General features: G+C 36.4%; 1 protein-coding gene across 1 annotated transcript in view; it reads left to right on the top strand.

The window, feature by feature from the left end:
* Positions 1–3,271: 3,271 nt before the first annotated feature.
* Positions 3,272–13,372, top strand: part of LOC123684115 — a 33,920-nt gene continuing 23,819 nt past the window's right edge. The window contains exon 1 of the mRNA XM_045623245.1: positions 3,272–3,536. The gene's annotated coding sequence lies outside the window, so the exon portion shown is untranslated. The remainder of the gene's footprint in view (positions 3,537–13,372) is intronic.

The raw sequence follows: 13,372 nt of genomic DNA on the forward strand, positions 1-13,372 counted from the left end.
ACACGGCGAATGTTGTCTTCCAAATGGTCAAGGGTTTGTGGCTTATCCGCATAGACCAATGACTTTACATAGCCCCACAGAAAGTAGTCTAGCGGTGTTAAATCACAAGATCTTGGAGGCCAATTCACAGGTCCAAAACGTGAAATTAGGCGGTCACCAAACGTGTCTTTCAATATATCGATTGTGGCACGAGCTGTGTGACATTTTGCGCCGTCTTGTTGGAACCACAGCTCCTGGACATCATGGTTGTTCAATTCAGGAATGAAAAAGTTAGTAATCATGGCTCTATACCGATCACCATTGACTGTAACGTTCTGGCCATCATCGTTTTTGAAGAAGAACGGACCAATGATTCCACCAGCCCATAAAGCGCACCAAACAGTCAGTTTTTCTGGATGTAACGGTGTTTCGACGTACACTTGAGGATTAGCTTCACTCCAAATGCGGCAGTTTTGTTTGTTGACGTAGCCATTCAACCAGAAGTGCGCTTCATCGCTAAACAAAATGAAATGGACGTAGTGCTCGATACGTATTCCGCACAGAACCATTATTTTCGAAATAAAATTGCACTATTTGCAAGCGTTGTTCAGACGTGAATCTATTCATGATGAATTGCCAAACCAAACTGAGAATAAATCACTTGACAGACGGTCACCATCTTGAACAGTAATGCCAGCTTAAAGTTATATACCTCGAAAAAAAACACCCGTTATAATCTAAATTTCTCAGGGAATTTAGACAATATTTCACAAAACTTGTCTGAAATAGAGAGAATATCGTCTAATACTCGTTTCAGAAATCAATTCCAACACCTATGCGTTCGAAAACTAGCAAAAACTTCGCATTCGTGTTGGAATAGGATCCCATTCTGCAACTTGTTTTAGAATATACTATTGCGAGCGGTAATTTCGAAACCGGAGTACAAAAAATAATATTCACCACAAAAATAATCTCAGCCCTTCCACTAGGTACCTTCGGTAAGCTCAGGAGCAAAAACGTATTTTCGTTTAGGATTAAACGCTTCCTTGGTGCAAACGGTGCACACCAACAAGATTCCCATCAATGGTTGTTGATGCGGTCAACAGGCCGGCGCACAGGAATACGTTCAGGTAAGTTGGTCTCACCTGTACCTTTGTGATTTCTCATCTTGGTCTGTCTGCTCCCCTATGTTCCATTCTACTCGTTTTCGACAATGGAAACTAGAATCGGAGATTTCTGGTCTGGGTCATAGGTGCATATGGTATGTCACCACAAGCATATAGATGCATTGTTCTAGTGAAAGTTTCTACTTGAAAACCACTGAATATACCGTCTTGAAAAATATTAAGTACGTCTCGAAATTTGAGTGTGAATTATTTTTCCAGAGGAACAGAGGCTTATAATTTTCACTAAAAATGCCTGTAATTTGCGAATTTTGGCTGAGAGTGGTCTCAAACAATTGGATTCGATTCACGATCGAAATCAAGTCTGTCCGTCCGGCCGTAGTGTACACGGCAATTTCTGAACGAGATGTGGTAGAGACTTGAAATTTTCAAGGTAGGTTCTGAGTCCGAATAAACACTGCGCAAAAAATTTAACGCACATTATGGAAATCTCAAATTTATTCTACAACTGAAGGTGTTCTCAATGATAATTATTTTTACCAGAATTATGCATGCATATGTTATCCACTTTCAATGTTTTTCTTCAATACAGATGTTTTTTCCCAGCAGGAATAAAAAAAGATGAGATTATCAGATTTTGAATGTATTGGCTCCATTCTGAAACCAATTGTTCTCGATCAATTCTAGTGATCAATAGGTTTTCTTTCGTTTGATTTTCTACACACGATAGCTATGCAACGCGAAACACGCAATTTGACCCAAGAGGAATGTGCCCAAGCGGTAGTTTTGCGAGAAGAAGGGTGGACATACACAAGAATTGCAGAAAGGTTTGGAGTTTCCCATACAAGTGTGTCCAGAATGTTGCAGCGATTCAGGGAGACAGGTATGAATGTCCGAAGACCAGGACAGGGTAGACCATGGGTAACCACTGCCATTCAAGAATGTTACTTGAGAGTTTCTTCGTTGAGACAACGGTTTGCAACCGCTCGCCTCCATCAAAATCAGCTTGAGCAAACTCATGGGGTGCAAATTAGCACCCAGACAATAAGAAATCGCCTCAGAGAATATGGTTTAAGGCCTCGTGTCGCGGCAAGAGGCCCAGCTCTTACCCCAGCCCATCGAAGGGCGCGTTTAAATTTTGCAAAAGAGCATATCCATTGGTAAGATGCTGATTGGGAAAGAGTTCTCTTCACAAATGAGTCTAGATTCTGCCTCTACCATTGTGATCGACATTCCCTTGTATACAGACGTCCACATGAAAGATATGCTCAGTGCAATTTCCTGAATACTACTGGTTTCGGGGAAGAATCGATTGAGGTATGGGGTGGAATATCTTTGACTGCTCGCACAGACCTAGTGGTCGTTGATAATGGAGCTATGAATGCTGATAGGTATATAAGGAACATTCTTGAAGAGCATGTAGTGCCATTTGCCCCATACATTGGTGAAAATTTCATTTTTATGGACGATAATGCCAGACCCCATCGTGCGCGCATCGTTCAGGAGTACCTTGAAGAGGTTGAAGTCTCGAATGAAATGGCCAGCAAGAAGTCCAGATCTCAATCCGTTTGAGCAGGTTTGGGACAACCTCAATAGAAGACTGAGGAGTTTAGAAAATCATCCAGCTACTCTTAATGACTTAGGAATCCAACTCAGAGAAATCTGGGAAGGATTAGATCAGAACATTTTAAGATCACTCATTTTGAGTATGAACCGTCGTTGCCGAGCTGTAATTAAAGCAAGGGTTGGAAATACCAAGTATTAAATCACTTATCAGCATTCCATTATTTTGAAAATTGTTTATTTCTCTTCTTTCACATAAGATTCGGTGAAATCTTGAAATTTTCTTCCATTTAATGTGTCTTGTTTCGTTCAAAACCTTCCCGAGAGAACATAAAAAATAAGTTATAAAGTCAATGTAGAGTTAACTTTCATTAAAATTGAGATTTTCAGAATGTGCGTAAATTTTTTCGCGCAGTTTAGATATTTTCATACCCTGCAATTAATTCTATCTTTTAGATAATTTTACATAATTCGTAAGGACTATTGAAATAATCAAAAATAATTATTAATAGGAAATAATTGCTGTTTAATTTACTGGGAGAGAACGAATGAAAGATAAAGATAATGTAAAACGCGCAGATCAACATCATACGCGTCGAGATTAAGGACATCAATGGTTCAAATGAATCTCTCCTGGTCGCGAGTACAACGAAAAGTGGTCGTAAGAGAATTCAATCCAGTTGGCAGCGCAACAGCTATGGGAAAAGTTATACGAAAATAGTTCTGAACACGAGTTGCGAACTTTATACGAAAAATTGTGTGTTTTGGTGTGGATTTTCGAAGAATTTTTGTGATAAAGTGTGTTTTTTTTTCTTAATTTTTTTTTCGAGGATTATTTTGTGTTTCGCCGTTTTATGGGAGTTTTTTTGTGAGTAGTTTTGACTATTCTTGAAATAACTTTGAAAAAACTGCGGCAAATGATCGCATACTGCAAAAAATATGGGTTCAAACAAAATTGATAACGATAAAACAAAAATAGCACAACTAATTGGTGTTTATAATTCTGGATAAATAACAAAATGATGATGATTATAATTCTTGCATCGAAAAATCGCGTTAATGCTGTATATTTCAAAAATCTAATAAGAATTTATCTGTCTGCTAATAGAAGTTTATTGAAAACTTAAAAATTTATTGTTTTGAAGTTTAACATCAAGGAATTAAATAGAGAATGTGTCACTTACATTTACAATACGACCTGAAACTATAGAATTGATAGTAACCATGCACATAATAGATTTTTCAAACTTCTAATGGTTTTGTATTTTGATTAATGTAGAAAGTTTTCAGTAATTGAACCAATCCATTATTTTTTGAATTTGCTTCAGAATTAAATTACCACCTGATGATGGAAAATGAAGATTAGAAAGTTAATAACTAATCGAGTATATTGGTTAACCTCGTTGGGTGGTGTTATCAAGAGATCTGTTATTAAATTCTGATGGAATCATACATAAAGAGTACCCTTTTTAACTTTGCAAATATCCAATAAACGGTATATTCTTCTCAGCTCCTATAACAAAATTCCATAAATTATGACAAAATAAACGGGCTGTGAAACTTGAATTCATAATTTGGGATTTGAGGTTGCCATGGTGACAAAACAATAAACAAAACATTTAGAATTCTAGAAGACAGGAATATGATAGCTTTATGAAGAATATCGTTCTGTGACGATCACGTTATAGAATGTTCTTTCGAAAATCCGATTAAAATGTCATTTTCTATGAAAAAATTAGGTATAATTAAGGATTCGAACCATAGAATATTTGTTCTGAAATTCGAATGCAATGTTCAAATAGGTACTTCATAACCATTGAACCTCAGGTTATGTGGTAAGAAACAATCGGTATTATCATAATTCGATATCATCATAATTTTTTGTTAGTGATTTCGTGATTTTGTGTTCTATAATTTTTGAGATATATTTTAGGTTTAGGTTTTTAGCCTTCGTAATCAAGGGATCTAGTTCTCGTGAAAGGTGGATCAATGAGGTATACAAAACGATTTTTGTACTGAATTTTATGCGAATATCTTGAATAATTCTCGAGAAATGCTTTTAAGTAGTAATGGACGAATTTTCGAACATGGAATATTCTTAAACGATAAGGTTTGTCTTACTGATGACTAATTTGCGGTCAAATTCAATTATGTTCGTCCGTTCAGTCACAAACACGATAACTGTCGAGTGTCGAACGGAAAGACCTAGAGCTTTGAAATTTTCATATTGGATTTGGATCTAGAATGTCGCAGTAATGTTCATCATTGGGCAAAATCCAACCAGGGTTTCCATAAAGATGGAATTTTGCATTCAAATGTAAAATAACAATTTCAAACATTCTACAAAAATTCCAAAATCATAATATCGAAAATAAAAATGACAACCAATTTGAAAATTTGCATGTTTCAATAATTTCATAATTGATTCAAAATTTCATGTTTAGTGCTCAACTGTGCTATTCTTGATATTTTTTTCAATTTTTGCATTATTGTACACATTCCAAAAAGATAACTGTGAAAATTCAAGAAGAGGTTGGAAAAAATTTCTATCTCAATTAATTCGTAGGTTTATTATTGGAAATAATAAACAGAAATCAAAGGCAGACGTGCCGAATTTGTTTTAAACGATGCTGTTATACTTTGTATACAGCTTCTCGAATCCCATTAATTATAATGTGCCAGGAGATATATTAACAGTATCCGTCCTGGCATATTGAATAACCCATTTTAATTGAATTATAAAAATACCTGACATGATATCGATTCAAAAGGAGGCAAATAAAATTTTTAATGGTGGTCTGACGCCAGTACCTACAAGTGTGTTATTTGAATGATCAACAAATGACGTATGTTTTCATTATGCTCAGTAACTTCCAACCATTTTCCACAATAATTATGACCATTATCGATATACAATTTTCCGACGGAAAAATAAAATGTACATGGGTTGTTCAATAAGTTTTACGGTTTGATAAAAGAGGGCGTTGCTACTAGCCAATTTTTGTTGTTGTTATATTGGTACACTCTTCATATGGACGTGTGTGGAATTTCATTTCAATCTAATTCATCCTTCATTTAAAGCGACGTGACACAATGTTTTTTACAATGGAAAAAATAAAGTATCATGCAGTGATTGAATTTTTATTTTTGGAAGGTTTAAAAAACAAAGGAAAGTTATTACCGAATGTTGAAGGGGTATAAACTCTTCAATTAGTACAGAAGAAAGAAGGGTTTTTGAATTTAAACGTAGTTGTACAAGCCTTAAAGACGATTCACACCAAGGACTTCCAAAAGCTGGCAGAACACCAGAAATTGTGTTTCGGGGGAGGATCGATTATGGTATGGGGTGGAATATCTTTGACTGATCGCACAGACCTAGTGGTCGTTGATAATGGAGCTATGAATGCTGATAGTTATATAAGGAACATTCTTGAAGAGCATGTAGTGCCATTTGCCCCATACATTGGTGAAAATTTCATTTTTATGGACGATAATGCCAGGCCCCATCGTGCGCGCATCGTTCAGGAGTACTTTGAAGAGGTTGAAGTCCCTCGAATGGAATGGTCAGCAAGAAGTCCAGATCTCAATTCGATTGAGCAGGTTTGCGGCAACCTCAATAGAAGGCTGAGAAGTTCAGAAAATCATCCAGCTACTCTTAATGACTTAGGGAATCCAACTCAGAGAAATCTGGGAAGGATTAGATTAGAATATTTTAAGATCACTCATTTTGAGTATGAACCGTCGTTGCCGAGCTGTAATTAACGCAAGGGGTGGAAATACCAAGTATTAAATCACTTATCAGCATTCCGGTATTTTGAAAATTGTTTATTTCTCTTCTTTCACATAAGATTCGTTGAAATCCTGAATTTTTCTTCCATTTAATGTGTCTTGTTTCGTTCAAAACCTTCCCGAGAGAACATAAAAAATAAGTTATAAAGTCAATGTAGAGTTAACTTTCATTAAAATTTAGATTTTCAGAATGTGCGTTAATTTTTTTGCGCAGTGTAATTTATCCTATTTCTCAACTGAAATTTAATCAGTTAATACCTACTGATGGAAAGCACAAAAACTCTTCTGACCCACCATCGATGCTCTCCTGGAATTTTGAAACATGACACTTGTCAGTATCAATCGATACCAACGATGGATGAAATTGAGATGGACGTAATCTTCGGAGGTTTTAGGTTTTCCCGGCTCCACCTAGGGCACTCAAGGAAAGTCAGATGCTGCATTTCCCAGACGCTGTGTGTCGAGCTGTGTGTATTCACCAATTGAATTTGGCATTTTGTCTGAACTTCCGTAGGAAATTTAACGATCGAGAAAGGCGGTGCAAAACACATCATCCGAAAAGAGAATAAAAGAAAATTTTCATCCCTCTATTTATCAATTTGTGAGAGATCCTTATCCAGTTATTGCGATGGATACATCTGTTCAGGCGTACCAACTTTTATAAGCGCTTCAAAAACACAGAAAAGCAATAACGAAGGTTCGGAAGCTTTCTCGATATCGTTCATCTGATTATACACGTTGTTACAGACACCTTTGAGTTGAGAGTGAAATTTCTTAGGTGTTTTGAAGGAGGAAAATTTTAGAAGGTTTCTCAATATGAAGTTTGAATAGCCCGCTCTCTGGATAGTTGGCACTTTTGAAGCTCTCATCTTTTGATATTTGAAAACTAAAAAAATGGAACGATTCACACTTCAACAATGCATTCGAACTGCTAAAAAATTGATGTAAGGATTTGAAACCGTATGAGTCGCTCAAGAATATAATTTTCCATCATCAATGGTGTACCTTACTCTTAACAATGAAATAAGCATCCATTGACTTCTCCTAAAATATATTAGTTTTTTTAATTTCAAAATGAAGTCCCTCATTTGTTTCTTATGTCTGGTATGATATTCAGAACATTTTAACATTGAATTTGAATTTCTATGTATATACAGAAGATATTTTAAAATGTTTATGCAATGTACAGTAAGATTTATATAATTGATAAATACGAGTCTACAAGACTCCCTTGGTTTAAAATTGAAAATGAGACGAATTATTTTTTTCGTCCTACAAAGATTGAATAGATGTCAGGCGATTCACCTCACATTGTAATTCAGGTGAGATTACACTAGCGAATAGTATACTCCCAATAACGAATTCAAAGGCAATATATTTTTTAAAGCTCTTATGGCATAATAATAACTGCATGACTTTCTACAAACATTATCAACATGATTCCTCCAATCAAGAGTGATATCGACATGTAGACCAAGAAACCTCAAAGAGTCAAATGTTTGCAAGTCTCCAAAAGGGACATTTGAAATAAGTCGTTGACCTGAATCACCAGTTTGAAAATAAATTAGATCAGTTTTATTAACATTCAATATGAGAGAGTTCCTGTAGCACTAATGAGAAACTAACAACTCGCACCTCATCTTGAGTTCCGTCAGTTTCCGCGGTGTGGTGAGAACTGAGGTATCATGCGCAGCGAGAAAAATCTTGATGGAAATATAAAGCCACAGGTAATACTTAATTATATGATTGGGTAGATTATTCTCAAATAAAATGAATAATAAGGGCCCTAGAACAGATCCCTGCGGGACACCCATCTCCACAGGATATCTACTGGAATCATGTTGATCCACGCTCAAATAAAGGCATCGACTGGTTAGGAAACTCTAGAAAAACACCCCTGAATCCAAGTTATCATTGTCCTATGTCCTAAACCACCGAACTTTTGAACCACAGAGCGTTTTAAGAAAAGTATTTTTTTATTCATCAGATAAATATCTGTTATTCATTGTAGTAACTACGTTTATGGCCTCTCTGCTATTTTGAAGTCATAGCAAAACAGCGTTGCACCTACTCATTTAATGATCTTACTTATTTTATCGGACACTGTTTGTCGTATAAAAAATATGAAGTATAAGAATTAGGTTTCTGAAAAACCTTATTATATCAGATCGTGAAATGACTGATGTGATGGTTTTTATCGTAACATTCTCAAATCTCCTAGGCATCTGTGAGCCTCTCCCATAAGCTCATATACATCCTAAAAATTCGGATATTATTCGTTACGAAAGCAACACATGTAATACGAATCAGCCACCAATCTAGATACCAACCCCGCCCCTCGCTGCTTGGCTTCCAAATCGCTTCCAAATTACGATTACGAGATGAATTAGGTAATTCCAATAATTTTACAAATTCCAAACTGGGCAGTGACGGAGGAAGTAAGGTTGCAAATGGGCAACGCAGATGTCCATTATGAGCAATCGCTCACGGTCGGTTTATTTTTAGACACATCACGTAATGAATGGAAAACTGTACTTTTGTATTCGCCTGCGACACGTATGTGGGTCATCGCCGGACACAAGTCTATCAAAACTGGCACGAATACGATGATGAACAGCGAATCATGCTGCGCCCTTATCTCACAATTCGCACCCTCTCATTACGCGATGGAAATTATAAAGTGGGGTTGTTCAACGTTCACTTATCTGATGACCTCTTTCTAATGACTAATTTTCATTTCATCAACTATCAAGGTTGCTGATTTAATTTGAATTGGAGGTGTTTGAGCAGGTGTTATTTTTGTTAACAATCGATGTCTGGAATTGATTTTCACGTGTTATTTCCCATTGGGGTGGAAATTGTTTTAGGGGAATTGCTGGAGATCACGGATTCGGGTTGAGAATCTGGGAAACAAATCATTTCCTGAAAACGAAATACATTAGTTAACCTCAAATTAAATCTAATGTTAATATGATAACACAAAAAACGAGGAGAGATTTACGTGAAGTTAGGAACTTTTAAGCTTTCATTATTCATGTGCCAATTGGGGCCTTGGATACCACAGAAATTGTTAAGTGATTTTTCGAGGTATATAACTTTAAGTTGGCATTACTGTTGAAGATGGCGACCGATTTAACAGCTGTCAAGTGATTTATTCTCAGTTTGGTTTGGCAATTCATCATGAATAGACTCACGCCTGAACAACGCTTGCAAATAGTGCAATTTCATTTCGAAAATAATGGTTCTGTGCGTGAATGGCTACGTCAACAAACAAAACTACCGCATTTGGAGTGAAGCCAATCCTCAAGTGTATGTCGAAACACCGTTACATCCAGAAAAACTGACTGTTTGGTGCGCTTTATGGCCTGGTGGAATCATTGGTCCGTACTTCTTCAAAAACGATGATGGCCAGAACGTTCCAGTCAATGGTGATCGGTAAAGAGCCATGATTACTAACTTTTTCATTCCTGAATTGAAGAACCATGATGTCCAGGAGCTGTGGTTCCTACAAGACGGCGCAACATGTCACACAGCTCGTGCCACAATCGATTTATTGAAAGACACGTTTGGTGACCGCCCAATTTCACGTTTTGGACCTGTGAAATTGGCCTCCAAGATCTTGTGATTTAACACCGCTAGACTACTTTCTGTGGGGCTATGTAAAGTCATTGGTCTATGAGGATAAGCCACAAACCCTTGACCATTTGGAAGACAACATTCGCCGTGTTATTGCCGATATACGGCCACAAATGTTGGAAAAAGTCATCGAAAATTGGACGTCCAGATTGGACTACATCCGAGCCAGCCGTGGCGGTCATATGCCAGAAATCATATTTAAAATGTAATGCCACAAGATTATCTTGCGGATAATTAGAATTCATGTCAATCGAATAATCCATCGTTGTTTTATTGCAATTTAAAGTTCTTTAGCTCTAAAAAAACACTCTTTATAACAGCCACACAAGTGCGAATCGTTAATGGAAAATTTCATGGAAAAGATACGGTGTTGTTCTCTTAATAATAACTGTTTGAAAGTTGGTACGAAATTTCGTGAAAAAATACATTTATATGCATAATTGAATTATGCCCGATCTGCTAGGTTCACATCCATGCTTTCCTCAATTTATACTTCAGACGATAAACTTCTCTAACAAGATATGTCGCAGCCAAGCCCTCATTTTGAACCACTTTCCCTACAAAAAATTACGATGCCTATATATCTACTATTGCTCGTAACTTTGGCAAGCAGTCGTATAAAATCACAAATAAATTACCGGTCGTTCATTTTTACAGCTCCAATTATGACGTAACAATCGCCATAGAAGGATATCTAGAAGAGTTTCTATGGCATATGACAGTTAAGATTAATTCTTCATTAGGAACGGCTTGCAACATAGTATACGCGTCTGTGGTTACTCCGCTTTGGTTTTTTCTGTGATCGCGTCTTGCGATACGAGTATCGATTTTTGACGGAAATGGATCTGTTATGACCCAGTTGCATAAGGCCGCCATAGTGGCAGTCGTTACTTTCTGGATTTTCATTGCAGTGTAATAAAAACGTCGTAAAGAGTGTTATTTCTGTGGAGCACTGCAGATTTTTCGTAAACGTCAGTTTGTGTTGAGATTTCATAATGGGATTCTACTCTACATACTTATTTCGTGAGAACATTTCGCGTTAGAAGCGAAATCAGAACAGAATCATACAAAATTTTCAAAAACTATCGAAAAAAATTAAGACGACACCCATTTTGTTTCGATATTTTTCTTGAATCATTTAAGATTCTCTTGACCTTATCAATACGAAATTTTGCAAGAGGCTTGTAAATGTTATTCTTAATAAAGGCTGTTTGTTTTAGAGCTATAGAACTTTAAATTGCAATAAAACAACGATGGATTATTCGATTGACATGAATTTTATTTATCCGCAAGATGATCTTGTGGCATTACATTTTAAATATGATTTCTGGCATATGACCGCCACGGCTGGCTCGGATGTAGTCCAATCTGGACGTCCAATTTTCGATGACTTTTTCCAACATTTGTGGCCGTATATCGGCAATAACACGGCGAATGTTGTCTTCCAAATGGTCAAGGGTCAGTGGCTTCTCCGTATAGACCAATGACTTTACATAGCCCCACAGAAAGTAGTCTAGCGGTGTTAAATCACAAGATCTTGGAGGCCAATTCACAGGTCCAAAACGTAAAATTAGGCGGTCACCAAACGTGTCTTTCAATAAATCGATTGTGGCACGAGCTGTGTGACATGTTGCGCCGTCTTGTTGGAACCACAGCTCCTGGACATCATGGCTGTTCAATTCAGGAATGAAAAAATTAGTAATCATGGCTTTATACCGATCACCATTAACTGTAACGTTCTGGCCATCATCGTTTTTGAAGAAGTACGGACCAATGATTCCACCAGCCCATAAAGCGCACCAAACAGTCAGTTTTTCTGGATGTAACGGTGTTTCGATATACACTTGAGGATTAGCTTCACTCCAAATGCGGCAGTTCTGTTTGGTGACGTAGCCATTCAACCAGAAGTGCGCTTCATCACTAAACAAAATTGCGCGATACGTATTCCGCACAGAACCATTATTTTGAAATTGCACTATTTGTAAGCGTTGTTCAGGCGTGAGTCTTTTCATGATGAATTGCTAAACCAAACTGAAAAACTTGACAGCTGTTAAATCGGTCGCCATCTTGAACAGTAATACCAACTTAAAGTTATATACCTCGAAAAAAAACACCCTATAGTTCTCCATTGTTGATGGCATACCTTGCTCTTTGATATAAAATAAACATCCATTGATTTCTCTTAAAATATACACTTTTTTATATCAAAATGATACCACTTATTGGAGAACATTCTGTCACTAAAAGTGATACTTTTATTGCTTATAAAACAACAGAATAGGTTTTTAAGATATTCCGTCAAGAACTAGTTCATAATCGGTCATAAATCAATGAAAAACTTCATTTGACTGAAATGTGAAGTAGGTACCTACCTAAATCGAAAACATAATAATAAAACAACTGCTTCAGCAAAAACCGCAGATTACCTCAAATATATCAAACACAAAACGAAATTGAAAATTATACAGTCCTTGAATGTCAATTTGCTAATTCATATGCCACCTACCTACTATTAGTTTAAATGAAATAAACTTATGTCTATATCCCATATTATTACCAAGATTGGTAATGATCATTCTTCCACAGAGCCAATGAACCCAAAGATATTATCTGGTCTGACAGTTTCAACAAAATAATGAGACGAATTTTCATTAGACTGCGAAAAAAAAATCATTCTCACACAGGAAGAATAAATCTTATTTTAGTAGATTAATATTCATATTTAACCATAAAGCTGTCTCTAGAATTCGCTAGCTCACTTCCTATAAAGGTAGACGTAATCAATATGGATTTGTGTCATCTGAAGTGGTTCTACTATATTGCTAGACTCCGTTATGTCTTCGATTGGATGCATTTCCTTCGATGTAGTTCTATAATAGAAATCGTTCAGTTTTCTTAGTAAGACGAGACAATCGATGGGAATACATTTTCCAATTTCTATTTTCAATTAGAATAAATGTGAAAAGTTGAATTTCTGTCACTATTCTGTGCTATTTGTTGGGTTTGTTTATTCAAAAGAGTAAGATGATCTATCAGTCCTCATTTTTCACTTGTGAGCCTTGTGGCTCCCAAAAGTTCGGTTTTTGTTTCGATGATTAATTTCGATTGTGGTTCAGAAAGTAAACATAAATATAACACACTTCCATTTGGAATATTGCTCAAATTTTTATTTCAATGCAATGCTTGGACCTTGTCATTATAAATGTCCTCCACGTGATCTCTTACAGCCTGTAAGTTACAGGACTTGTGGGGTAATTTTCGATGACTCGCCGGCACATTTC

This window comes from Harmonia axyridis, chromosome 7, assembly GCF_914767665.1.
Source record: "Harmonia axyridis chromosome 7, icHarAxyr1.1, whole genome shotgun sequence".
Taxonomy (NCBI): domain Eukaryota; kingdom Metazoa; phylum Arthropoda; class Insecta; order Coleoptera; family Coccinellidae; genus Harmonia; species Harmonia axyridis.